Source organism: Bos javanicus, chromosome 14 (genome assembly GCF_032452875.1).
Source record: "Bos javanicus breed banteng chromosome 14, ARS-OSU_banteng_1.0, whole genome shotgun sequence".
Lineage (NCBI taxonomy): Eukaryota > Metazoa > Chordata > Mammalia > Artiodactyla > Bovidae > Bos > Bos javanicus.
The window spans coordinates 17763077-17790642 of record NC_083881.1 but is presented as its reverse complement, the minus strand read 5'-3'; the positions used below and the strand labels follow the sequence as shown (position 1 = coordinate 17790642).

The 27566-nt window shown below is 39.3% G+C and overlaps 1 pseudogene; it reads right to left on the bottom strand.

Annotated features, from left to right (window-relative positions):
- LOC133260164 (metalloendopeptidase OMA1, mitochondrial-like) overlaps positions 1–24581 on the bottom strand; it is a 171769-nt pseudogene extending 147188 nt beyond the window's left edge.
- Between the last annotated feature and the right edge of the window lie 2985 nt (positions 24582–27566).

Sequence of the window (27566 nt, the reverse complement as noted above, 5' to 3'; positions counted from 1 at the left end):
TTTTGTAATTTGTAACCTTCCAAGAGTGGAAAGGGGCTAGAGGTTGAATCATCAGTGGTCAAGGATTTAGTCAATTGCACTTCGGTAATGAAGCCTCCACAAAAACCCAAAAGGACAAGGTTCAGAAAGACTCCAGGTTGGTTAATTTGTGGAGGTGCAGGAGAGGGGAGCACCTGGGAGGGCATGGAGCTCTGTCCTTTCCTCATACCTTACGATATGCATCTCTTGTATCTGTTTCTGAGTTATTTCCTTCTGTAATAAACTGGTAATCTAGTAGGCAAAATATTTTTCTGAGCTCTGTGAGCCACTCTAGCAAATTAGTTAAACCCACAATGAGGTTATGAGAACTTCTGATTTATAACCAGTTGACCAGAAGAAGCACAGGTAGCATAGGCTTGCAGATGTCATCTGAACATGGAGGTGGAGAGGGCTGTGTAGGAAGTCTCGTAGGACTGAGCCCTCAGTCTGTGCAATCTGATGATATCTCTGGGTAGATAGTGACAGAATTGAGCTGAATTCTCAGAAATCCTGCTGGTGTCCCAGAATTGCTTGGTGTCATGTGGGAGATCCTCACTCACTGCCCCCGACACAGACATTGGACTTGGGTCCAGGATCATAAAAGACTTTGCATAATTATTTAAGATTGATCCAGGTTATACCATATATCAAGAATTATTTCCAAGGGGTCAAAAGGGGGTGGGATAAGTTAAAAGTTTGGAATTGACATAGATACACTGCTATGTCTAAAGTAGATAACTAATAAGGACATATTGTATAGCACAGAAGAAAAAAAAGAAGCTAGAATCTGTTTGCAGGACATATGTTAAACTAACCTTAAAAATGCATTCCAATATACGTTGCTGCTGCTGCTGCTAAGTTGCTTCAGTCGTGTCCGACTCTGTGCGACCCCATAGACGGCAGCCCACCAGGCTCCCCCATCCCTGGGATTCTCCAGGCAAGAACAATGGAGTGGGGTGCCATTCCCTCTCCAATGCATAAAAGTGAAAAGTGAATATGAAGCTGCTCAGTCGTGCCGACTCTTAGCAACCCCATGGACTGCAGCCTGCCAGGCTCTTCCGTTCATGGGATTTTCCAGGCAAGAGTACTGGAGTGGGTGGCCATTGCCTTCTCCACTATATAAATTCAGTTCAGTTCAGTCGCTCAGTCATGTCTGACTCTTTGTGACCCCATGAATCGCAGCACGCCAGGCCTCCCTGTCCATCACCATCTCCTGGAGTTCACTCAAACTCACGTCCATCGAGTCAGTGATGTCATCCAGCCATCTCATCCTCTGTTGTCCCCTTCTCCTCCTGCCCCCAATCCTTCCCAGCATCAAAGTCTTTTCCAATGAGTCAACTCTTCACATGAGGTGGCCAAAATACTGGAGTTTCAGCTTTAGCACTAGGTACAGACAAAAACTGTTTGATTCTACTTATACAAGATACCTACAATAGCCAAATTCATAGAGCAAGAAAGTACATTGATAGATGTCAGGGGCTGGGAGTGGGGGTAGGGAAGGAAAATGGGGAGTTACTGTTTAATGGAACAGAGTTTCCGTCTAGAAACATGAAATATTTGAGAGATGGATGATGGTAGGAGTTGCACAATAATGTTAATGTACTTAGTGCCACCGAACTATACAGTTAAACATGTTTAAAATAGTATGCTTTATATTATATGACTTTTACAGTAAAAAATATCAAACAAAGAATTAATTCCTTTTTAGTTGAATAGTATTCTATTGTATGAATATCACAGTGCATTCTTTCACATTTGGAGGGATATTTGGATGACTCCAATTATTTAACTTGTATGAATAAAGCTGCTATGAACATAAATACTTGTCTATGTATGAACGCCTATTTTTATTTATCAGGTGACTATCTAGAAGTAAAATGGTTGAATCATATGGCTAGTATTCATTTAACTTTTGTAAAAATCTGACAACTGTTTTCCAAAGTGGTTGTACCATTTTGTTTTCCCACTAGCAGTTCATTAGAGTTCTAGTTTCTCCATATCCTCTCTATTACTTGGTATCATCAGTGTTTTCAGTTTTAATAATTTTAATAGGCATGTAGAAATATCATTGCAGTTTTGATTTACATTTCATTAATGAATATTAAGAAGAGGTGGTAAGAATACACTGAAGAACTATACAAAAAGGATACTCACAACCCAGATAATCATGATGGTGTGATCACTTACCTAGAGCCAGACATCCTGGAATGTGAAGTCAAGTGGACCTTAGGAAATATCACTACAAACAAAGCTAGTGGAGGTGATGGAATTCTGGTTGAGTTATTTCAAATACTAAAAGATGATTCTGTTAAAGTGCTGTACTCAATATGTCAGTAAATTTGGAAAACTCAGCAGTGGCCACAGGACTGGAAAAGGTCAGTTTTCATTCCAGTCCCAAAGAACAGTCATGCCAAAGAATGCTCAAACTACACAAAATTGCACTCATCTCACAGGCTAGCAAAGTAATGCTCAAAATTCTCCAAGCCAGGCTTCAACAGTATGTGAACCGTGAACTTCCAGATGTTCAACCTGGATTTACAAAAGGCAGAGGAACCAGAGATCAAATCATCAACATCTGTTGGATCATCAAAAAAGCAAGAGAGTTCCAGAAAAACATCTACTTCTACTTTATTGACTATGCCAAAGCCTCTGACCATGTGGATCACAACAAACTGGACAATTCTTTAAGAGATGGAAACACCAGACCACCTGAACTGCCTCCTGAGAAATCTGTATGCAGGTCAAAAAGCAAAAGTTAGAACTGGACATGGAATAACAGACTGGTTCCAAATAGGAAAAGGAGTACGTCAAGGCTGTATATTTAACTTATATGCAGAGTACATCATGAGAAATGCTGAACTGGATGAAGCACAAGCTGGAAATAAGATTGCCGGAAGAAATATCAATAATCTCAGATATGCAGATGACACCACCCTTATGGCAGAAAGCGAGGAAGAACTAAAGAGCCTCTTGATGAAAGTGAAAGAGAAGAGTGAAAAAGTTGGCTTACAACTCAACATTCAGAAAACTAAGATCATGGCATCTGGCCCCATCACTTCATGGCAAATAGATGCAGAAACAGTGGAAACCGTGACAGACTTCATTTGTTTCGGCTCCAAAATCACTGTAGATGGCGACTGCAGCCATGAAATTAAAAGACGCTTGCTCCTTGGAAGAAAAGCTATGACCAACCTAGAGAGCATATTAAAAAGTAGAGACATTACTTTGCCAACAAAGGTCCATCTAGTCAAAGCTATGGTTTTTCTAGTAGTCATGTATGGATGTGAACTGGGACGACCCAGAGAGATGGTACGGGGAGGGAGGAGGGAGGAGGGTTCAGGATGGGGAACATATGTATACCTGTGGAGGATTCATGTTGATATATGGCAAAACCAATACAATATTGTAAAGTTAAAAAATTAAAAAAAAATTAAAAAAAAGAAAGCTGAGTGCCAAATAATTGATGCTTTTGAACTGTGGTGTTAGAGAAAACTCTTGAGAGTTCCTTGGACTGCCAGGAGATCCAACCAGTCCATCCTAAAGGAAATCAGTCCTGAATATTCATTCGAAGGACTGATACTGAAGTTGAAATTCCAATACTTTGGCCACCTGATGTGAAGAACTGACTCATTTGAAAAGACCCTGATGCTGGGAAAGATTAAAGGCAGGAGGATAAGGGGATGGCAGAGGATGGTTGGATGGCATCACTGACTCAATGGATATGAGTTTGAGTAAGCTCTAGGAGTTGTTGATGGACAGGGAGGCCTGGCATGCTGTAGTCTATGGGGTTGCAAAGAGTTGGACACAACTGAGTGACTGAACTGAACTGAACTAACTGAACTCGACTGATTTGGGGAGGACAGTAATTGAATAAAGTGTGTATTCTAATTTTAGGTATTCTAAACCACTTTGTAAGTTCTTAAAATTCTAGAACCCTATTATCTTATTAATGTCTATTCTCTAAGCATTTACTACATTGCTTGAGACAAAATAGACAGTTTTTTGTTGTTGTTTCAATAGCTATTATTAGGACTACAAGGACTGAGATTTGGTGAGTGGAAAAAGCAAAGGCAGAGATATTTAGCATTTGTTCCTGGAGTTAAATGGGCAAAATTACATTTGCTTTTTCTTTAGCACACTTTGAGCAAATAATTCTTAATCACTTTATGTCCAAGTTTCTAATACAAACATATAGGTTGGCTGCAGACACTGAAAATTATTGAACTTAAGATAATTTTTAAGCCAATTAGGAATTTATGGTCCTATACATACACTAAGGTGATACAGCTGAATGAGAGATTGTTTTTGCACTGCTCTGGAATGTCTTTTGAGGGGCTCTCAGTCACTTGGCACACAGGCTATTTGAATATTCATCTTTCTTTTACTTTGGCTGACTTCTCCAGTTTAACAGCATAGTTCCCACTCTACTGGAGGGAAATACAGCTTAATAACAATCCTGTAACTGAAGGAACATCATGATGCCCATCCAAGTTCCCAAGTGAGAGTGAGATGTACCAGCATGTCACCATGCAAGGATTAAAGGACAGTTGCACAATGTATTTGATAACAACCATCAGACCGATCAACTGCCAAGGTCATTTAATTGTTAAAGCAGGGAAAACCCATCAGCTTGAACTTTTTACAGCCTAAATAAATCTGTTCTCTTCCAATAGCCCACGTGGCAAAAAGACAATGCCCTATATGATTATATGTTACACATAAGCCAAGGTGTAAAATATTTTTTAATTTGCCCTATTAATCTCCTGATTCTCTTCAGCCCTATGTGATATTCTTGTGTATGAATCCATTGTGTAATTAACACTTTACCTTTCTATTTTGTATACAGTTTGGAGAGATTTTTTTTTTTTCTGTTGCCTCTAATTGTATGGGAAAATGAGGCCCAGGAATGATGAATTTGGATTCTGGTGATGGTGGAATAACAAACAAATAAAAATAGATTTGCTCTGTTACCTGGAAAAGGAAAACATTCTAAACAAAGATAAGAAACAAAAATGTAGAAGACATTTGAAATCAACAAACAAAGGATGGTAATCCCTGAGAGATGGGCCCCAAATAAGAGCACAGTGATAGCTCCAACTTGCTGCCATGAGATAATCTCCAGGCTTCAGTGCAGGGAGCAGAACCCAGAGTACTTTCTGAGTTGGGGAGATAACGCTAAGCCCAGGAAGACCATAGTGCTAAAATTTGCAGAGCAGAGTACCAGAGGGGTGATACCTGAGTTGAAAACGCTTGTGATTCTGTGGCATCAATGAATAAAATAAATGACCAAAAAGGAGTATAGAAATAGACTTGAACATTTGAACAATTGACTCTGAAAAAAGTGCAAAGATTCATTAAGAGATAAGTTAGTCTTTTCAACAAATGTTGCTGAAATGACTAGGTAACTATAATGTAAAACCAATAATTTTGATTAATACCTTGCAATGTATGTAACAATTGACTCAGAACAAATTAGAGTACTGATTTTAAAACTCAAAATGACAAAAGTTCTAAAAGGAAATGGAAGAAATTCTTTATGACCTTAGGTTAAATAAACATTTTATAGGTATAATCTCAAAACTATGGTTCATAAAAAAGAAAAAAACATAGGCAAATTGGGACTTCAATTTGCTCTGTTACCTGAAAAAGGCAAACATTCTAAACAAATTAAGAAACAAAAATGAGGAAGACATTTGAAATCAACAAAGGATGGCGATCCCTGAGAGATGGGCACCAAATAAGAGCCTAATTAAAACACCTAATTAAAAACACCTACTTAAAAACACCTACTCTTCAAAAGACACTGTAAAAAGAATGAAGAAACTAACCATAGACAAGGAGAAAATAGCCATATATAAGCAAAAATCAAATATATGATAAATGACTTGGATCAAGATACTTAGTATACAAATCTTAAACATAACAGAGAGATCCTGGGTGGAAACGTACATTTGGAAGCTATCAGTAAACAGAGAATTACTTAAAGACATACAATTTGATGAGCTCATCAAGAAGGTGGATGGAGAGAACTTAAGAAGTGTAAGGAAATGCCTTGGAGCACTCAGCTGTTAAACATTTTAAGAGGAGGGAAAAGCACAGGAGACAGATGAGGGGCTAATTCTGTAGGAAGAAAACAAGGAGACTGTGATGCCTTTAACACCATGAAAAGAGTATTTAAAGGAAGAGGAAGTAGTCACTTATGTTCAATGATTTTGGTAGCTCAAATAAGTTGAGGAGTGAGAACTGACCATTAATTCTATCAATAGAACTGACTATTAATTCTATCAGGCCATTGGTGACATTGACAAGGGTCCTATTTTGTGATGGAATAATAAAGGCCAAATTCTATTTGGAGTGGTGGATTTAGGAGAAAATTGGAGATAAAGAACTGGAGATGGCCAGTCCTGACAATTCTCTCAAGGAACTTTGCTTTAAGGAGATCAGAAAGTTAGGATGATACCAGGAGGAGGGGGAAGTGGAATCAAAAATTGTTCCTTTCCTCTGTACAAAAATGAAAGAAATAACAGTGTGGGTGCTGACAGGATTAATTCAGAAGATAGAAACAACTGGTGATATAAAGAAGAGAGGGCAATTAATAGAGTGGCATTCTTGAGTAAATTAAAGGGAATAGGATCTGGCTCAGAGAGGAAAGAGTTAGCCTTAACTACAGATATGGACAGCTACTGGCTATAAGATAGAAGAAAGCGAACTATGTAGACATTAACTGGGGCTTCCTAGCTGGTGCTAGTGGTAAAGGACCTACCTACCAGTGCAGAAATATAAGAGATGCGGGTTCAATCCCTGGGTTGGGAAGATCACCTGAAGGAGGGCATGGCAATGCACTCCAGTATTCTTGCCTGGAGAATCCCATGGACAGAGAAGCCTGGTGGGCTACAGTCCATGAGGTTGCAGAGTCGGACACGACTGAAGTGACACAGAATACAGGCATGCATGCATTACTATTGCAAAGTGGAAAGATATGACAGTAGGAGCTTATAAAAGTTCTATTCTGAGTGATTCTATTAGAGGCAGTGGTATACTATGGTTACTTTTACTCAACAAAGGCAAAATTAATAGCTGTGAGACAGATCGTATGTCCCATAAATCCTAATGTATTTACTATATGGCCCTTTTCAGGAAAAAAAAAAAAAAGTTTTCCAAAGACATGGGAGCTTCTGAGTCATGTATTCAACAAAATTTTAGCAAGTGTCTACTCTATACCATGCTCTTTACAAGGCAGTGGGATAGGAAAGGCTACTGAAATTGACATTATCTCCCATTTTTCCCCTGCTCATGATGTCTGATTATTTTCCTCAACACACCATGGAAGGGGCTTCTGCAAGTTATCACAACTTAAATGACATATATGGTAGATAGTCCCTGTCCTACTTATCCCCTTGGCCAATATAATACATATATAGACTGGATGAGACCATGTCCTCAAGACCCTAGAATCATGCTTTCATCCTCCTTATGTGAACTTTCAGCACATCTGTCAAAAAACCAGGGACAATGGCAACGTGCTCAGTCATTTCAGCCATGTCCAATTCTGTGACCCTGTGGACTATAGCCTGCCAGGCTCCTCTGACAGACAACTTATAAATTACTGTGTTAGGAGTTTGGAAGACATCCACGCAGATGAATAAAGGAGGAGGTGTTGGGTCCATAAGAAGAAGTTAAAAATAGTGATTTGGGCTAGAAAGAAATACAATTTTAAGAATCATTATCATGTAGATGATAGTTGAACCTATGGGGGCAGAAAAAAGAAGAAAAAAGAGAAACATATGGGTTAGTCAAGGAAGTTAAAGGTAACGAGAAGATAATAGTATTGTGCGAGTCAATTCAATTCAATTAACTGCTCACTATTTGCCAGGACAGATATAGAGTTTGAGCAAAGTCATATAATATAAAATGAAAGAGGAATAAGGTAGAAAACTAACTTGAACCTCCTAGATTACTTGGGGAGAAAATGTGTAAGATGGTACTTCACTGAACGAGTTCACAAAATACAGCATTTAACCATATTTTGAACACATTTCTATGACTGTAAATTATTTAATGTCATTATGTTTACACAGCCAAGCCACCCAAGAAGTATTTTTATTTATATTTTACACAACTTTTTTCCACTTTTACACAATTTATTCAGAATATCACATTCTTTGTCTGAATCCATTGATATGGGAGATTCCTCAAAAGTGGCATCTTTGTTTCCTTCAAACTAGTTTTCATATTTTACATGTAACTCAACACATGTCAAAAGTAGTTATATTTATTAAATAATGGCCTAAAATTTTTGTTTACAACTTTCTTATTTATTTAGCCTTAATATATTGTTTCCCATGATAGCAGAATCAAAGCAGCATTGCCTGGTGATAACCTTTCCATCAGCTTGTTTCAATCCATAATGAGCAATAAAGCTGTCACCTTCTTAATTCTTCCTCTGCCTACTGCTCTCTTTATGACCCTGAAGTTCATTTATAACGGAGGAAGCAGTTAGACGCACTCTTGCTGGGCTAGGTTCCCAGAAGTATACAGTTTCACAGAGAAAGCAAATTTTGAGGTTATATCCCTCTCTTTTTCTAATTTTTAAAAATTTCTTCTTTTAAATAAAGGCAAGGTAAGCAGCTAAACATGTGGTTGATCTGATTAGAAAATTAGAAATCAAGTGGCCCTGATTTTAAAACAGTGTATAAAATAATCTTTAAGAAAAATGTTTTTTCAGTAAATGTATTTTTAAGGAAAGCCTTTCTGATAGGTTTTCTAAGTCATTAATTTGGCTTTAGTGTCAGTTGCAGTATGAGAGGACAAATAGCTATTTTAAAAAATGGCATCCCTCTGTAAAATATTGATGCAGATCCAGGTTTCTTAATCTTGACACTATTGACATTTTGGCTGAGAAACATTTGTTTGTGGGAGGCTATCCTGTGTAACAGGGGATATCTAACAGTATTCCTGGCCGCTACTCACTCGATACCAGCTGTAACCCTCAAATTGTGATAATCAAAAATGTTTCTAGACATTGTCAAGTGTCCCTGGTGGTGGGGGACCATAGGGAAGGAGGATGAGAATAACTAAGGCAAATTTAACAAAATCAATCTTATTTAATGCTAATTATTGAAGAAAATTTTTTGCAGAGGTTTTGGGGCTTTAGCTTGTTTTTATTTTCCTTCCTTTCTTCCTTCCTCTCTTCTTTATTTTCCCCTTCCTTCTTTTCTTGCTTTAATGCATAAATCCTTATTCAGCAAATATTTTATATGACAGTCCAATATGTAAAATTTTACATAAAATTCCAATGTGTAAAATCTAACCTATGAGATGAACTCCTTGAAATGTGTTGTCCTGAGGCTTAGTGGATCTATCATTATTTTTATTTTCTGTTTTTTATGATATAAAATCTTGCTGCCCCAGAAGAGGCTGCTGCTCCCAGGGTTAGTCCTTTCTCAGCAATAGGCTCAACTGAGAACACGTCTCTCATATACAAACCAACCAATCCCAAGTCTATAACCTCCACCACCTCCTTATCCAGCCCTCACATGCCAAGCCAGTATCACTTGCTCTCTGTCTTGGGCAACCACCGAGCATCCCTTTAGCCCAAAGCCTGCTGGAATTATTCAAACTAGCCAGTCCTAAACTATATCCCTAACCCTACCTTCCCTTTCTTGTGAAATCCTCAATAAAGCCCCTGGTCTAGACTAGCCCTTTGCCCTTATCTTCTGCCCCCTGATCAAAACCTGGGCACTTCCCTTGTGGCCCTGCATGGCTTGTAGTGACCCTGCTCTTTGGGACCTGTGAGCAAAATGAACTTCCTCCAAGCCTCATGCTCTCTTCTCTCTGTGGCCACATCAACTTTACCATGGAAGTAAGCATCCATTTACTTTTACACAGAAGTCCAATGTGTACAATTTTACACGGAGAACTAATATATAAAATTCTTACAGATGCCCTGTTCTCCTTGAAAAGGTGTGGTCCTGAGACTTACAATAATAATCAAGTTTTTACTTCTGTATTTTATGATATTTGTGAGTTGTGAGCAACACTTTCAGTCTTAAAACACTGACCTCTTGATTCTGCCTTACCTTCCAACTCTCCAGTCCAATGACAACTAAACAGGTTACGTATGTATCTTGACTTCTTTAATCCTCATGAATGAATTAATGTAGGTCTTCTCACCTCAGATTTACAGAAGCCTAAATCTTAAGCAGTTGCCTAAACTTAATTTCAATTTTTTCCCACAGGAAAATACTTTCTTAAATTGAGTTTTAAATAAGGGTGAGACACTATGTTAGGCTTGTATTATATGTGGTAGATTAGAACTCCGGGAATTGGTGATGGACAGGGAGGCCTGGCGTGCTGCGATTCACGGGGTCACAAAGAGTCGGACAAGACTGAGCGACTGAACTGAATTGATACCAATTTCACTACATCACCACATCACTATATGTGTATGTGGCAGATTATGCCAATTTCACTACGTCACTACCACACAATTTCACTCACCTCACGCGCTAGTAAAGTAATGCTTAAAATTCTCCAAGCCAGGCTTCAGCAATACGTGAACCGGGAACTTCCAGATGTTCAAGCTGGTTTTAGAAAAGGCAGAGGAACCAGAGATCGAATTGCCAACATCCACTGGATCATCGAAAAAGCAAGAGAGTTCCAGAAAACATCTATTTCTGCTTTATTGACTATGCCAAAGCCTTTGACTGTGTGGATCACAATGAACTGTGGAAAATTCTGAAAGAGATGGGAATACCAGACCACCTGACCTGCCTCTTGAGAAATCTGTATGCAGGTCAGGAAGCAACAGTTAGAACTGGACATGGAACAACAGACTGGTTAAAAAAGAGTACGTCAAGGCTGTATATTGTCACCCTGCTTATTTAACTTATAAGCAGAGTACAGCATGAGAAGCATAAGCTGGAATCATGGTTGCCAGGAGAAATATCAATAACCTCAGATATGCAGATGACACCACTCTTATGGCACAAAGTGAAGAAGAACTAAAGAGCCTCTTGATGAAAGTGAAAGAGAAGAGTGAAAAAGTTGGCTTAAAGCTCAACATTCAGAAAACGAAGATCATGGCATCCGGTCCCATCACTTCATGGCAGATAGATGGGGAAACAGTGGAAACAGTGGCTGGCTTTATTTTTCTGGGCTCCAAAATCACTGCAGATGGTGATTACAGCCATGAAATTAAAAGACGCTTACTCCTTGGAAGGAAAGTTATGACCAACCTAGATAGCATATTCAAAAGCAGAGACATTACTTTGCCAACAAAGGTCCATCTAGTCAAGGCTATGGTTTTTCCAGTGGTCATGTATGGATGTGAGATTTAGACTGTAAAGAAAGCTGAGTGCTGAAGAATTGACACTTTTGAACTATGGTGTTGGAGAAGACTCTTGAGAGTCCCTTGGACTGCAAGGAGATCCAACCAGTCCATCCTAAAGGAGATCAGTCCTGGGTGTTCATTGGAGGGACTGATGTTGAAGCTGAAACTCCAATAATTTGGCCACCTCATGCGAAGAGCTGACTCATTTGAAAAGACCCTGATGCTGGGAAAGATTGAGGGCAGGAGGAGAAGGGGACGACAGAGGATGAGATGTTTGGATGACATCACCGACTCGATGGACATGGGTTTGGGTGGACTCCGGGAGTTGGTGATAGACAGGGAGGCCTGGTGTGCTGTGATTCATGGGGTCACAAAGAGTCAGACACGACTGAGCAACTGAACTGACTGAACCAATGCTAATATTAAGGATTGAATGTTGTCATTATGTACTTTGTGGATTAGTTTCAGCCTCACCCATCTAAGTTCTTGCCATTACTTTGTATCCCTACAACTGACCGAATTTAAACCACAATGCAAATTTAAATGTGTTACTTTTTCTCAGAACCATATGATGACTTGCATCACTTATCATATATGGGTTAAGCTCTTTAAGGTAGAATATAGGGTTCTCCAGTATATAGCCTCTGCCTAGCTTTCTACGCTCATAACTCGTGAGTATTATTATACTGCTTAGAACTTTTCCTGTATATACTCCGACCTTCACATCAGTATGAGTGTTTCTGACATGGATGCTTCTACATCTCTGCATGGAAGAGACCTTTCCTTTTAGCTAATTCCTTTTCATTTATTACAACTAAATTCACAAATTATCAACCTTAGTAAAACCTTCCTTAGTAACTCTACTTTTAACTCCAGGTTATATACATTTGTTTCTATTCTTAATATTTTAATAATAACCCATTATCTCTCTATCATTACTTTTAGAGCACAGCAATATAGCTGTCTGTTTTTCAAGGATTGGTTTCTTTTTTTCTTTTTTTGGCTGCATTCTGTGGCATTGTGGGATCTTAGATCCAAACCAGGCATCGAACCTGGGACCAGGCAGAGAGTGCCAAGTCCCAACCACTGGACAGCCAGGGAATTCTCTGTAATTACCTATTTTAATGATTATCTCCTCTACTATATGCTTACCTCCTCTACTATCCTTTTATGAGGACAACATTGTAGAGTTGATTTTATAGTCAATCCCTTGAACAGACCACGCATATGGGAATTGAGGGCTTCCCAGGTGGTGCTAGTGGTAAAGAACCTGCTTGCTAACACAGGAGATGTAAGAGAGGCAGGTTCAATCCCTGGGTCAGGAAGATCCCATGGAGGATGGCGTGGTGAACCACTCCAGCATTCTTGCCTGGAGAAATCACTTGGACAGAGGAGCCTGGCTGGCTATGGTTCATAGGGTCACAGAGAAGTGACCAGTTGAAGTGACTTACCAGAAGTGACCAACTGGACACAGTTGAAGTGACTTAGCACGCATGCACGAGAATTGTAAATATAAATTTTTGTTAGCTACATGGATTAATTTCATCATCGTATCCTCAGCTTACAACTAGGTCAAATTTTCATAATGGTCCTTCAAAAATAATCTTTTAAAAATAGAACAGTCTCCTTAGCTTGCCTAGAATATGCTATTGAGTGCAAATCTCAATTGAGAAGTTATGAAGAGATCTACAGAAATTCATTACCTTTTTTTGAAAAATAATTATGTGACTTTTTTTCTTACTGATTGCCATCGGCAGACTCATCTTTGAGGATAAAGGATGGCATATATATTTGGGGATATTTTAACAGTAACAGAAGTAGGACATGACTCATTGAGCCTCTAAACCACCTGAATTTATATGCATTTTAAGTTCTGAAATTAAATAAATGGGGGAAGTCAACAGTGGAAATCAATGGTTTAGAAAAAATATAAATTTACACAATCTTGTTGAAGTAAATTGTGTTCTTATGAAACCTAAAATATTAGGGACGCTATGTATAAAATCTTCCCTTGTAGCTCAGTGGAAAGAATCTGCCTTCTAATGCAAGGCGACTTTTTTGATCCCTGGGTCAGGAAGATCCCCTAGAGGAGGAAATGGGAAGCCACTCTGGCATTCTCACCTGGGAAATCCCATGAACAGAGTCTGGCGAGCCACATGCAGTCCATGGGGTCGCGAAAGAGTCCGACACGACTTAGCGACTAAACAACAGCAACAAGTATAAAAGCTTAGGTGATACTTAACTGAAGTCAAAGGGGTTTGCAATCAGGTAAGCAAAGGTTTCAAGGTGGTGTTTGTTTGTTAATTTATGATTGTCCTTGTCCAACTTGTTTGTCCTTTATGAACACTTAGTGACTTTTCTCACTCACACTCTCATGCCCTAGAACTTTCGTTATTCTGGCTTTCCTTCCCTGTATGTTCAGAAAACTGCACTGGAAGCTAAATGGGAAATTATGCCCTATTTTAACCTAGTAAAATTCTTTATTAGACCCTGGAAATGAATTCTCACTTGATTATATCTGTAAATTAAGGCTGACATATCGTTCATTAAAGATGAATGCTAAATGATCTCTTCTTGGAAAGCATCTTTCAGCTAAGATCACTAAAGCCCTGTGTGTATGTAATATTCAACAGGGATATAATATGTGAACAATTATAACGTGAGTCACTGTGATTCTCTGTCTTTGCAAAAGCATTTGTTTTTGAAAACTGTGGGGTTTTTTTTTTTTTTCAAAATTATCTTTCTTTTCTCTGCTTAGGAGAATCCAGGGCTCAGCGTTCTACTGTCATTCTTCCTTCAGGTAAAAGTAAATGCCTGAACTTTCCCAGATGGTCATGTTGGAACTTAATTGCAGACACACCTCTTGCTACAATTATGTGTGAAAATTGGAACTAACTTTTTTTAGAAGCCTACAAAATGTTAGTCATTGCATCATGATTATAATACCATGAGGCAGAATTATTATGCCCATTTTATATATGACAGGAGCAAATATTAATAGACTTCCCCAGTGGTCCAGCAGTTAAGACTCTGCTTCCAGTGCAGGGGCCCAGACTCTATCCCTGGTCAGGGAAAAAGATCCCACAAGCTGCAACTAAGTGTTTGCGTGCCTCAAGTAAATATCTCCACGTACTTCAACTAAAGATCCTACATGCTGCAACCAAGATGGAGCATCCTGTATGCTACAACTAAGTCCCAGCATGGTCAAATAAATAAATGAGTAAAATATTTTTTAAAAAAAGTACTGTGATTGCCTTCACCTACTTCTTAGAATAGTCTACATAATTAGCTAAAGGAAAGAACCATTTCAAGGTCAAAGTACAGTTAGGTCTTGCAGTTTGGGACACTTAGCAAGACCTGGCAGGGATGTCCAGTGCCTGTGGAGGACTCTTAACAGACACAGACTTCATTCACAAAACTGAGGTCACACAGATGGTCAAGCCTTTCTGCTCCTTCATATTGAATTCACTTCAGACTGCTCACCCCTAAGCACAGCCATACTTGCTTCTTTAGATCATCACTGCAAAGACTGATGGTCCACTATTTACACTCTCTCTTTCTAAATCTGGCTCATTTTCCATTTTCCATGATTCTTATTACATTTTACATATGGACTACCATGATAATTCACACTCTTGGTCTCATCTTTTGGGTTGTTTTGTTGTTGTTCCTTTATACTCTGCACTCATACTTCAAGGCAGAACAGGATAGTTATTAGAAGCATAAATTTGGACATCAGATTGTGGGATTTCCAATGACATCATCAGTTTTTTAAAGTTGTGTAATACTGAGCAGTGAATATAAAATCTTGATTCTTCAGTCTCTGCATCTGTAATACAGGCACTTAATACACATGCTTCAAACAGTAATAGTAGGAACAACTGAGTGAAAACAGATAGCCAATTAGAAGAATGCTTGTCACACAGTAAGCACTCAATAAGTGTTAATATCATCATCATCACCACCACCACACCATCATTATTATATACATTCTCACCATTGTACCAAAGCTGCTTTATCAGTACCATTAAGTAACTCTTATTTTTTTTAAAGCAATGGTTGTGTGTCAGTCTTTGTTATTTTTGACTCACATGTGAAAAACATTTTCCTGTCGACCATTGTGTCAGTCAGAGTCTAGCAAGGAAGCAAACCGCTCTACATATTTCAAGGAGTATGGTGTGAGTCCTAGAAATTAGTTACTTACAAAATTGTATGATGGATTGGAGGATTGGAAGCCAGAAAGAGCACCTTTGTACTACTGAATCCAAGAGCACACTGTCACTGATGTGAATCAGAGGCCAGGATGCTTCTACTTCCTTCCTACAGAGAAGGCAGTAGCAACCCACTCCAGTACTCTTGCCTGGAAAATCCCATGGACGGAGGAGTCTGGTAGGCTGCAGTCCATGAGGTTGCTAGGAGTTGGACATGACTGAATGACTTCGATTTCACTTTTCTCTTTCATGCATTGGAGAAGGAAATGGCAACCCACTCCAGCGTTCTTGCCTGGAGAATCCCAGGGACGAGGGAGCCTGGTGGGCTGCCGTCTATGGGGTCACACAGAGTCGGTCACAACTGAAGCGATGCAGCAGCAGCAGCAGCAGCAACTTCCTTCCTATGCCCCTTCTACTTTCACCATTATGAATACCACTCACTTTCATGAAGCTAGGCTCAAGCTACCAGAATCTCTAAACTATTTTTGGCAATCACATTTCACACTACTGCTTGTTAACAAACTGCAGCAGGAAGGAGACCTATATCTCACATCATCCTTGGCAAAAGAGTTTTGGACATGTCATTTATAGCTTCTTTTACTCTTTTACTTTTGTCTTGAAAGTTGTTTCCTGATAACTTCAACTGTCACCTCCCTCTCAGTTCAGTCACTCAGTTGTGCCTGCATGTCAGTCCTCTCTGTCCATCACCAACTCCCATGGCTTACTCAAACTCACGTCCATCGAGTCAGTGATGCCATCCAACCATCTCATCCTCTGTCATCCCTTCTCCTCCTGCCTTCAATCTTTCCCAGCATCAGGGTCTTTTCAAATGAATCAGTTCTTCACATCAGGTGGCAAACGTATTGGAGTTTCAGTTTCAGCATAAGTCTTTTCAATGAATATTCAAGACTGATCTCCTTTAGGATGGACTGGTTGGATCTCCTTGCAATCCAAGGGATTCTCAAGAGTCTTCTCCAAAACCAAAGTTCAAAAGCATCAATTATTTGACATTTGGCTTTCTTTATAGTCCAACTCTCACAGCCCATACATGACTACTGGAAAAACTATAGCTTTGTCTAGACGGACCTTTGTTAGCCAAGTAATGTCTCTGCTTTTTAGTATATTGTCTAGGTTGGTCATAGCTTTTCTTCCAAAGAGCAAGCATCTTTTAATTTCATGGCTGCAGTCACCATCTGCAGTGACTTTGGAACCCCCCAAAATAAAGTCTTTCACTGTTTTCATTGTTTTCCCGTCTATTTGCCATGAAGTGATGGGACCAGATACCATGATCTTAGTTTTCTGACTGTTGAGTTTTAAGCCAGCCTTGTCAGCCTCCTCTTTCACTTTCATCAAGAGGCTCTTTAGTTATTCTTCATTTTCTGCCATAAGGGTGGTGTCATCTGTATACGTGAGGTTATTGATATTTCTCCCAGCAATCTTGATTCCAGCTTGTGCTTTATCCAGCCCTCCCTCTAGCTCTAGCTAACTACCAAATCTCCACTCATAACTCTGACATTCTTTCCCTAATTTCAAGTACATAACTCCAAGCATTATTGAAAATTTCCACATCTATCATATAAGAGCCTCAAATTCAATATATTTATAGCATAATGAAACAAACACAAGACTAAATCAAACTGTTTCTCTGTATGTATGATTTTAATTAGTGATACATTTTTTCCAAAGTGCCCAGGTACAAATTTTTGTTTTTCACAATCTCAAATTTCTCCTCCTCTTGCTTGATACATAGTTGAATGATAGAAAATCTAAGAATTAATAGACTGCATGGTCTTCAAATGACCTTCCATAAACATCAGATCTTTTATTTTGGCTTTTCCTGGAAAGGGTCAGTAACAACTGGAATTTGTACTCACTAACACAGCCTGATGTTACTGTACATTTTGGGGGGGTTCTGAATTGCAGAGTATTTTTACATTTAACTCTGTATAGTTAGGAATGCTGACATTTTACTATGGAAACTGGAGTCTAACAAAGACACTCAACTGATGCAGAAGTTGTTACAACATAGGATGTAAAATTACTGGCAAGAAGTTGTATAAAATCAGATAGATTCAAATTTTATCTTTGATGCTGTGCATGTCCTTGGGGAAGTTACTTAAAATCTCAAATCCCAGGCTTACTTAAGTGTAAAAGAAAGGTTAAAATGATACCCACGTTATAAGGAGGTCATTATGAAGAATAAATATGATAATGATACAATAAGGTTCTTAATGCAATACTAGTCTCAAAATCCAAACAAACAATGTATTTTATTTTGTATTATTGTTGCTTATATTGATGCCATCACTCCTGTTTTTTGATTGTATTAAGGTCACGCTGGAGTTGGTATAATTTGATAGTCGTTATTATACCTTATAGATTCACAGCTATAAAACTGAGCAGAAAACCTTAGGAACCTGTGGTGTGGATTCTATGGAGAATCCTTGGGTTCATGTAAGTAATAGATGTACTATGCTGAGTAGATTGGAAGGCAATAATAAATAAATTGGTCTGGCTTTAATCCTCACAATCAATTTATAAATATTGGTACTTAATTCAGTTGATAAATATTAGTGTATTTAACACAATTATCCTTTATGTTGGGCTGGGAGGGAAATATTTAGGCATCAAACAGAATTTGAAAACCATTGCCCTGAGTCATCAGTAAACATTGTTCTCTTTTACTAAACATATTCTTGATAGCAGTAGGCTATGTCAGTATCTATTAGTAAATGTGCATTTTTAAAAATTCAGCTGAAAGTAGAAAGAGTTAAGTCACTCAGTCGTGTCCAACTCTTTGTAAAAGTCGACCCCATGGATCATAGCCCACCAGGCTCCTCTGTCCATGGAATTCTACAGGAAAAAAACTGGAGTGGGTAGCCATTTCCTTCTCTGGGGGATCTTCCCTACCCAGGGATCTAAGCTGGGCCTTCCACACTGCAGGCAGATTCTTTACCATCTGAGCCACCAGGGAAGCTCCTTAAATTCAGCTACATACAACAAATATGTTAAACGGTACAACATATTTTACAACACTAGAGAAAATGTTGATCTCTCACTTACACCTTATTTTTCAGTTTTTAAAATAAACTTCCTTTTTTAAAACTCTGTAACTTTATGATTTATTTACATATGGTCATGCCACACAGCTATGGGATCTTATTTCCCTGATCAGGGATGGAACCCGTGCCCCCTGCATTGGAAGCATGGAGTCTTCACCACTGGATTGCCAAGGAAGTCCCTATTTCTTTTGATAGTTTTGACAATTACTTTGATTGTATGTTGTAATAAGACTGAAAGAACTCCCTAGAATCATTGATTATAAATTACCAGGGATTACACAAACTTGCACTTTGGGTCAGTGACTGTCTTACAAAGATATTGCAGCTGTTAAGCTGGTCCCTATAACTCTATACATGGAGCTCAATTAAAATTCCTTAAATAAATTCCTTATCATTTGCTAGATAATGACTTAGTTTGAACTTAATTTGTCATTATGCTTGTCTCTAACTTCAATTCTGAAAAAAAATTTTTATTTTTCTACCTTAAATTTAAAATACTGAATTTTGTCAAAATGCAGATAAGTTTCTTCTCTGTCTATACCAGCAGCTGTTAGAAACTTTTTTTCCCCCCCTCTCTCAGCAACTTCTAGATGTACCCACTGTGTATAACTGCCAAGCAGATTTGGGAGGTCACAGAAGAACAGGGCTGGAAAAATGAGAACATCACAGGGAGGAAGAAGTCCTCACTAAGGCATGAGCACATGTTGTTCTCCACCACACAGAACGTGTCAGTCTGCGGAGCACACCCTGGGACCTCCCACCATAGATATATTTCTGGCTTCAACTGGGAGAAGCAACAAGTTGACAGTCTCTGCTTCCTCATGGCAGCCAGAGACTTGCTGAAAACTGATATCATTCGGGCCTGTCTCCCTGAAAGACAAAGAACATAACATCCAAAAGAGTGAAACATATTCTCCCCACGTTGCTGGGGGAGGGGAGGGCGGGAGATCTCTGCCTGCTTGGCACAGCCAACTTTAATGAGAAGACAGCAGAGTTTTGCAAGGCAAGGGAGCTGGGGGAATGCTCTGAAAACCACACCTCTGCCTTTTGGCACTGGACGTCAACTGAAAATCATTCTTTGGGGACTGGTTTTTGGAAAGCTTTTATGCTCATGATGAAAGCACAAGTTCTAACAGACGGTCTGTCGTAGGACTAGAGCTTAGAAAGTAAATAGCACAAGCACATTCTTAATGTAGCAGCCCACTTGGATTGGCAGGCTACATTAAGGATAAAGACATCGCCATGATGGGGGCTTCCCAGGTGGCACTAGTGGTAAAGAATCTTCCTGCTAATGCAGGAGACCTGGATTTGATCCTTGGGTCAGGGAGATTCTCTGAAGGGGAAAATGTCAACCCACTCCAGGATTCTTGCCTGGCAGGCTACATTCCACGGGGTCGCAAAGAGTCTGCCACCACTGAGCACACAGTATTGTATTCTTTAGGGAGGTAAAATGTACAGAAATATAACCTTTGTAGGAATTTTGTGTGTGTGTGTGTGTGTGTGTGCTGTGTGTGCTCAGTCGCTTCAGTTGTGTCACTGACTCTTTGCGACCCCATGGACTGTAGCCCTCCAGGCTCCTTTGTCTGTGGGATTCTCCAGGCAAAAATATTGCAGTGAATTGCCATGCCCTTCTCCAGAGGATCTTCCTGATCCAGGGAGCAAACCTGTGTCTCCTGCATTGCAAGCAGATTCTTTACCACTGAGCCACCAGGGAAGCCCATGGTAGGAATTAGTACATCCTAAAAGCATGGTACAGATGAATTTCTCATGGGATCAAAGAAAAGAACAGTTACTTTCATTGAAAGAAATTACCAAAAGCTTTATAGAGGAGATGCCACCTATAAACAGTACTCAATAAAGAAAAACTATAAGAATAAGTTTGGAGGCTTCCCACTTCAGGGAAACAATTGTGCCATGTTATTTTACCTTTATTGAATTAAAAGTAATTAGAATCTATTCAGCTAAAGCATCCTATTGGAATTTTAAATGGGGTTATATTACATTTATAAATTAAGTTGGAGAGAATGGATATCTTAAAAATATTTAGTCTTAGTCTACCAGCTTATCTCACTGAATTAACCTGATTTTCTCTAATTTGACTGAGAAGAGAATATTGGACTTTCACTTTCTCATATAATATCCATTTTCCATTGTTCCATCATGTAGTTTATTTTGTCTTGATAAGTGTTTGGATTTCTTGTCATTAAAATATTATTGGGATCTGAGTGCAGTGTAAGATCATAGAATGACCCTGTCTAAAAATAATGCCTGCCTCTGTGCTGAGTGTAATAAAGACGATGTTGCTTCAAGACAGAAATGTACCTTCCAATGAGATTCACTGTTGTTGTGTGTTTTCCTAACCTTTGCCACATTCATCTTTCTACAAACACTAGGCCTTCCAAAGTCTGAAAACAGAAAGCTAAGACTCCCTGAATTAGAGTGGATTAAAGGAATAAATTCATGGTGAGAAATGTATTCCCTGATGAGAGACATTTTTCTACCCACCTCACAGGGTCACAACCTTTAAGACAGGCTATTTCTGTGGGAAATGGTGATTATAATCAGTTTTTGAATTTCAACAAAAATATGCTTAGGAGAAGATGGTTTTTCTCTGAACCAATAAACTACATCTAAATTTAGAAAACAGCCCCAAAGCATTATAGTCCCATGAAGAAACAGTTAATGGGTCATCTCTATATTGCTGAAGTATTGAATTAACATAAAATATTTTATAGGACATAATTAACTGTTTCAAAAGCACTTAAAAATGCCCAGATATGTGTGGTTTGGGATTCCATTTGAGAGGTTTTCTGAGACCTTCGTGTCTGTTCTTAGACCAGTCCTCAGTAGATTCCAGGTCAGGAAACCATGATCTGTATTGTTTGCTGCTGCTAAGTCGCTTCAGTCGTGTCCGACTCTGTGCGACCCCATAGACGGCAGCCCACCGCGCTCCCCCGTCCCTGGGATTCTCCAGGAGAGAACACTGGAGTGGGTTGCCGTGCCCTTCTTCCTGATCCAAGGATCGAACCTGCGTCACTTACCTCTCCTGCATTCGCTAGCGAGGTCTTCATCACTGGTGCCACTTAAAAGCGTAAGAAGCAGCTACAAATGGTGGAGTTAAGCCCCGTCCCTATGTAAGATGATCATAGCATCTGATGAAAATTGAAAAAGCTCTGGAGATGAACAGGATCCATGACTAAGGACTCAGAGATAGTATTCTCCCATAATTCCTCTCAAAAAAAGGAAAAGTATTTAAACAAATTATTTAAGCCATGTTAATATGCTTTTAAGTTGGGCTTGCCTGGTGGCTCAGTGGTAAAGAATCTTGCAATGCAGGAGATGGAGGTTCAATCCCTGGGTAGGGAAGATTCCCTTGGAGAAAATGGCAACTCATTGCAGTATTCTCAGACATACGGTAATGTGTAAACAAAAAAAATATGTTTTAAAAATAAACACTTATAAAACAATGAGAAATTTTGTCAGATCAACAATTTTATATCATGCATTCAAAACATGGATAATCAAAGACCAATGCTAATTTTAGCTGAAATTAAAAATAAAAAATTTATTTTACATATTCAACAATATTCATCATTATATTCATCATAATATCTTGTTCAATAGCAGAAAGCTTGTCCCAAAGTATGTAGCTGCTTTGAAAGAATTTGATGTGAATTATTATCAATTTTGGTAACATATACAAATTCATTTGCTTTATTTCAAATCAGCTTTAATCATTACCATTACAGACAATCCTTCACCTTTAAGTAAAAATGACTACATGCCCTATTGATAAGTGACAGGGGGAATTGTTGGGCCAGAAAAAAAAATTTTAAAGAGCAAACAAGGTTGAAAGAGACACTTGGCTGAGAGTTATGGTTTCTTACACAGAGTAAGACAAATGCTCAGAGAATCACTTTTAAGTCTTGCTCTCACACTCCTAAGGTCGGGGAAAACTTATTGGAAATGTTTCTTTGGTGTGCAGGCCAATTTTCTTCACATTCTATCAACCTGCTCCAGCATGGTGATGCGATTAGAAACTTTTTAGGCTGAAAACCTAGAAATCTTGATAATGAGAAGCTCATTTCTGCCCTCAAAAAATAATGGAAGTCCTAGAGGAATAGCAATCCAAATTCAATGAAAGAAACTAAGCTTTCACCGAAAACTTTGATCACATTACAGGAAAAATCCGTGGCATAAAATTAATGCTGGCTCTCACTTGGAGCCAATGCCCAGTTTGACTGAGCATAGAGCCAATATGAAAAAATCCAAAGCATTGAATAGCACCAAAGCAAATCCAGGTTTCGTGGCGCCTGAAACTTACATAAATCGTGAGTCCTTCTTTCAGAAGACTAATTTTAGGAAACACTTTGCAAAATTTACAGACACCACAAAGCGCATAGTGCCAAGGTTCCTAGAAAAATCTTTGCAAGAGCCCATGTAAGTTACAAGCCTGAAAGGCTTCTTTGCCTTCACAATATAACTACCTCTGCCATATCGACATGATGAAGAAGTATTTGACTTGAATATCTATTTCATGCAACTGTTAGAGATTGTATATGATAATATAATGCCAAGGGTAAAATTAGCACACGTTTTGATAAAGCTTTCTTTCCCCATCTTTTCTTTGCTATAGCAAAAGATATCAACAATTGATTTTAAAAGGTAACCAAATGCTAAGAGAACCCTTTGAGACAGTTTTATACAGTAAAATCTCACAACTTATGTGTATAGAATTTTAAAACAGCAGATATTTTGATATTGTTATTTCAAAGCAAGCAATCTCTCGCAGTTTGGAGATATTAATACTTTTTAAAGCACTTAAGAACTGATTAATTAATTGCTACTCTTGCAGATCTGGTTCCTGGGGGAGTAGACCCTGAGATGGAGATTATTATAGAGAAAGTTTGTTAGGGAGTACTCGTAGGATTGGATCTAAGAGAGGGAAGCTAGCGTAACTGGACAGAGGAAGAAGTTGAGCAATGATGCAACCACACTGGGCCTTAGCCAAGCCCACATTGGAGTGAGAGAGCAGTGTTTGATATTCCTACATTAAGCCATCATGATATGCAAATTTCCTCTGGGAAGTAGATGCAATCTCGAGAAGGTGGTTCTTTTTATCTTATCTTTATTTTTTATTTATGTTTATTTACTTATTTGGCTGCAGTATTCAAGATACTAGTTTCCTGACTGGATCAAACCCATGCCCCCGGCAGTGGAAGTGCAGAATCTTAACCTCTGGACTACCAGGAAGTCCCAAAGAGGCTCTTTTTATTTTATTTATTTATTATTTTTTTTAATTTAATTTTATTTTTAAACTTTACAATATTGTATTGGTTTTGCCAAATATCGAAATGAATCCGCCACAGGTATACATGTGTTCCCCATCCTGAACCCTCCTCCCTCCTCCATCCCCATACCATCCCTCTGGGTCGTCCCAGTGCACCAGCCCCAAGCATCCAGTATCGTGCATCAAACCTGGACTGGTGACTCATTTCATACATGATAGTATACATGTTCCAATGCCATTCTCCCAAATCGTCCCACCCTCTCCCTCTCCCACAGAGTCCATAAGACTGTTCTATACATCAGTGTCTCTTTTGCTGTCTCATATACTTTTTAAACCAGGCAACTTCCAGGGAGAATTAACAGGTTAGGGCTGTCATTCAGCTGCACTCCCAGCGTCTGGGGAATACGTCTCTTAAATCTGCAGGCTTGGTCTGGGAAATGTGGATGAGAACACGATAGTGTACTCTCGGCAGCATCTAGATCCACCTCTTCAGATAAGTCCCAGAGTAGCTCCTCCAGGAGACTGGCTGGTCTCTTGATGGAGGAAACATATAAAAACAAGTTGAGCAGAGCCAAGTACAGGTGTCTTCTCCCAGTAGACTTCCTTGAACCATTGAAGCTGGCATCATGATACTCATTATATCCTTCTCTCATCAATTCTAGATACATCTTCTCCTCAGCTAGTGTCTCTAATAGAATCTAGATGGCTTACCTGGTGGTGTGACACAGGATCTTATCCCTGAAGGATATGAGCCTCTGGTCACCAGGCTATTCTCAAGCTGCAACTACTGCACTCTTTCACTTGTAATAAAAATTGGCCAAGGATATGACAAGAGAACTGGCATGGATCACTTCTTTGACAAACACATTCCTCCTTGTTAGAATGGTGACGTCTCTTCTTGTATGCTATTCACTAAAAGTCCCCAAAACTCAGGCAGAAGCTACAGCTTAAATTTAAATAGGACTTTTGCTGTTTGGTAGCTCAGACAGTAAAGAATCTGCCTGTAATGCAGGAGACCAGGGTTTGATCAGAAAGATCAAAAGGTCAGAAAGGTCAGAAAGATCCCCCAGAGAAGGGAATGTCTACCCACTCCAGTACTCTTGCCTGGATAATTCAATGGATAGAGAAGCCTGGCAAGCTATAGTCCATGGAGTTGCAAAGAGTCAGATATGCCTGAGCAACTAACACTTTCACATTGCTCTTTTATCTAGTACATTCTTCCTTTAAGAACCAGGACCTCTAAGCCCAGAAACTAGAGAGCTCACATTTGTGGGTATAGAAACACAAGTTATTCCTTAAGCGACTGATTGGAATCATGATAAATGGGTCCATTCCTACTTCTACATCTTGGTTCCTAGACCTATGCATTGCATAGGGTGGAGGCACAGTATCATGGAAAGTTAATGTACATATTAATCCAGGAGGATGGCTCTCTTTCCTCACAAAGCTTTATTGCTGGTGCTCATCTGTGCCTTCAACAGTTCATTCCACCATTCTATCAGGCCAAAGACTTACAGGCAGGGCAACAGATAGTAGGAACACTGAATTCCATTGTTAAGTACTCATTACTTCTCCTTTTGTTACAGAATCGGTTCTGTGGTCTGTTATAGTAGTATGTGGGATCCAGTGTTGGTGGTTCAAATACCTTGCTAACCCTGAAATAATGTCAATTGAGGTTCTGGGGTAGCAAAAGTAAACTAAGGGTATTAAAGGCAATATTTATCCTATCCCAGTCAATGGAAATAAGTCATTGCTCCTTCCAGGGTGGAAGAAACCCAATGGAGTCAACTTGCCCTCATGTTTGGGGCTGATCTCTCGAAGGAGTGATGCAGTATTAGAGATTCTGCATCAGTCTCTGCTGCTGACTGGCTGGACACTTTCCAGGGACAACAGCTAAATCAGTCTTTTGTGAATGGGAACTCATATTTGGGGCCACATGCACAACCTCTATCTGTTTCCAAATAGCCCCTCTTTTCATATGTCTATTGTGCTGGCACCAGGGTGGCCAGTGACAGAGAATGGCAGTTTTAGTCAGCAGCAGGTTCAGTCATTACATCTGCTTGATTATTTCTGTTAAACAGTCCTTGATCTCTGGTGGCATTAACTTGCGATACAAATATTTCCACATATGTGACTACTACCAAATGCCTCTCCTTCAGACCTCCTTTTCCCTGATCTTCCAGTTTTTCTGTTTCTAGGACTCCTGACAACTGGCCAAGACATCTGCCATTCCATACACACACAGACACACACACACACACACACACACATATATGAGCGAGTGTTAGTCACTCAGTCATGTCCAACTCTTTGCGACCCCATGGACTGTAACCCACCAGACTCCTTGTACATGGGATTTTCCAGGCAAGAATACTGGAGTGGGTTGCCATTTCATTCTCTAGGGGATCTTCCCAAGCCAAGAATTGAACCCAGGTCTCCTACAATGCAGGCAGACTCTTTACTGACTAAGTCACCAGAGAAGCCCATATATATATGTATAGGTTCCGTTTCTAAAATCTACTTTTATATTTTCCATGTTCTCTGGTGAACTTGGACATCTTGCTGCTGCTGCTGCTGCTAAGTCGCTTCAGTCGTGTCCGACTCTGTGCAACCCCATAGACGGCAGCCCACCAGGCTCCCCCGTCCCTGGGATTCTCCAGGCAAGAACCATGGAGTGGGTTGCCATTTCCTTCTCCAATGCATGAAAGTGAAAAGTGAAAGTGAAGTCGCTCAGTCATGTCAGACTCTTCTCGACCCCATGGACTGCAGCCTAACAGGCTCCTCCATCCATGGGATTTTCAGGCAAGAGTACTGGAGTGGGGTGCCATTGCCTTCTCTGTTGGACATCTTATAGCTCCTTAATTGTCTTACACCCAAGTCACACTGCTTTTGGAGACTAATTAAAACTAGTATGTCTAGATTTTGTACTCCTAGGGTAAAATCTAATTAATTTAGTTTATCCTGAGGAAACTCTGAGCTAAAATTTTTTTCACCTAGGCTTCCCAAGTTTACACACAACCATTAAATGCCTCTCCTTGTGGAGAATCCTTAGACTATTGCCTAAATTAGCCGGTTTATCAGCATGGCCTCTTAACAACGTTGAAGGGATGACTTTTTAATATTTAGCATGGATAGGAGGGCAACTGTTGAGAACACAGATATGCTAAGTTAGCCTCATAAGAAAAAAAAAACACAACATTTATTCTCTGGGCAGCTCTATGCAGCAGAACACTTGCTCTTGCCACATTGATATGGCTGCACGTGCTCAGAAGTGGAAGAAGACTTCTTTTCTTCGTTTCTGACTGGAAGAAGACTGAAAGAGTTCCACATGGAACTCACAGGCCAAGTTAAACTTCAACACTCTTTCTCTTCTGTTAGTCTATATCAGCTATTGAGATTTGGGGAATTATGGGACTTCCCTTTGGCTAGAAACTACCTTTTAATATCCAAATCACAAAGATACATTGCTTAGATTTTGTGTCCATACCTGGTCCAATTGGTAGTAGCCACTTTTTAGAGACAACAACCCTTCTGTCACTTCTTAGAAAAGTGGGGCATGGATTAGGAAGACAACCAAAAAAGTATGTCTACTACATACACAGAATTTTCACTGCCATAAATATGGCACTAAATCATAATTATTTCATGTATCA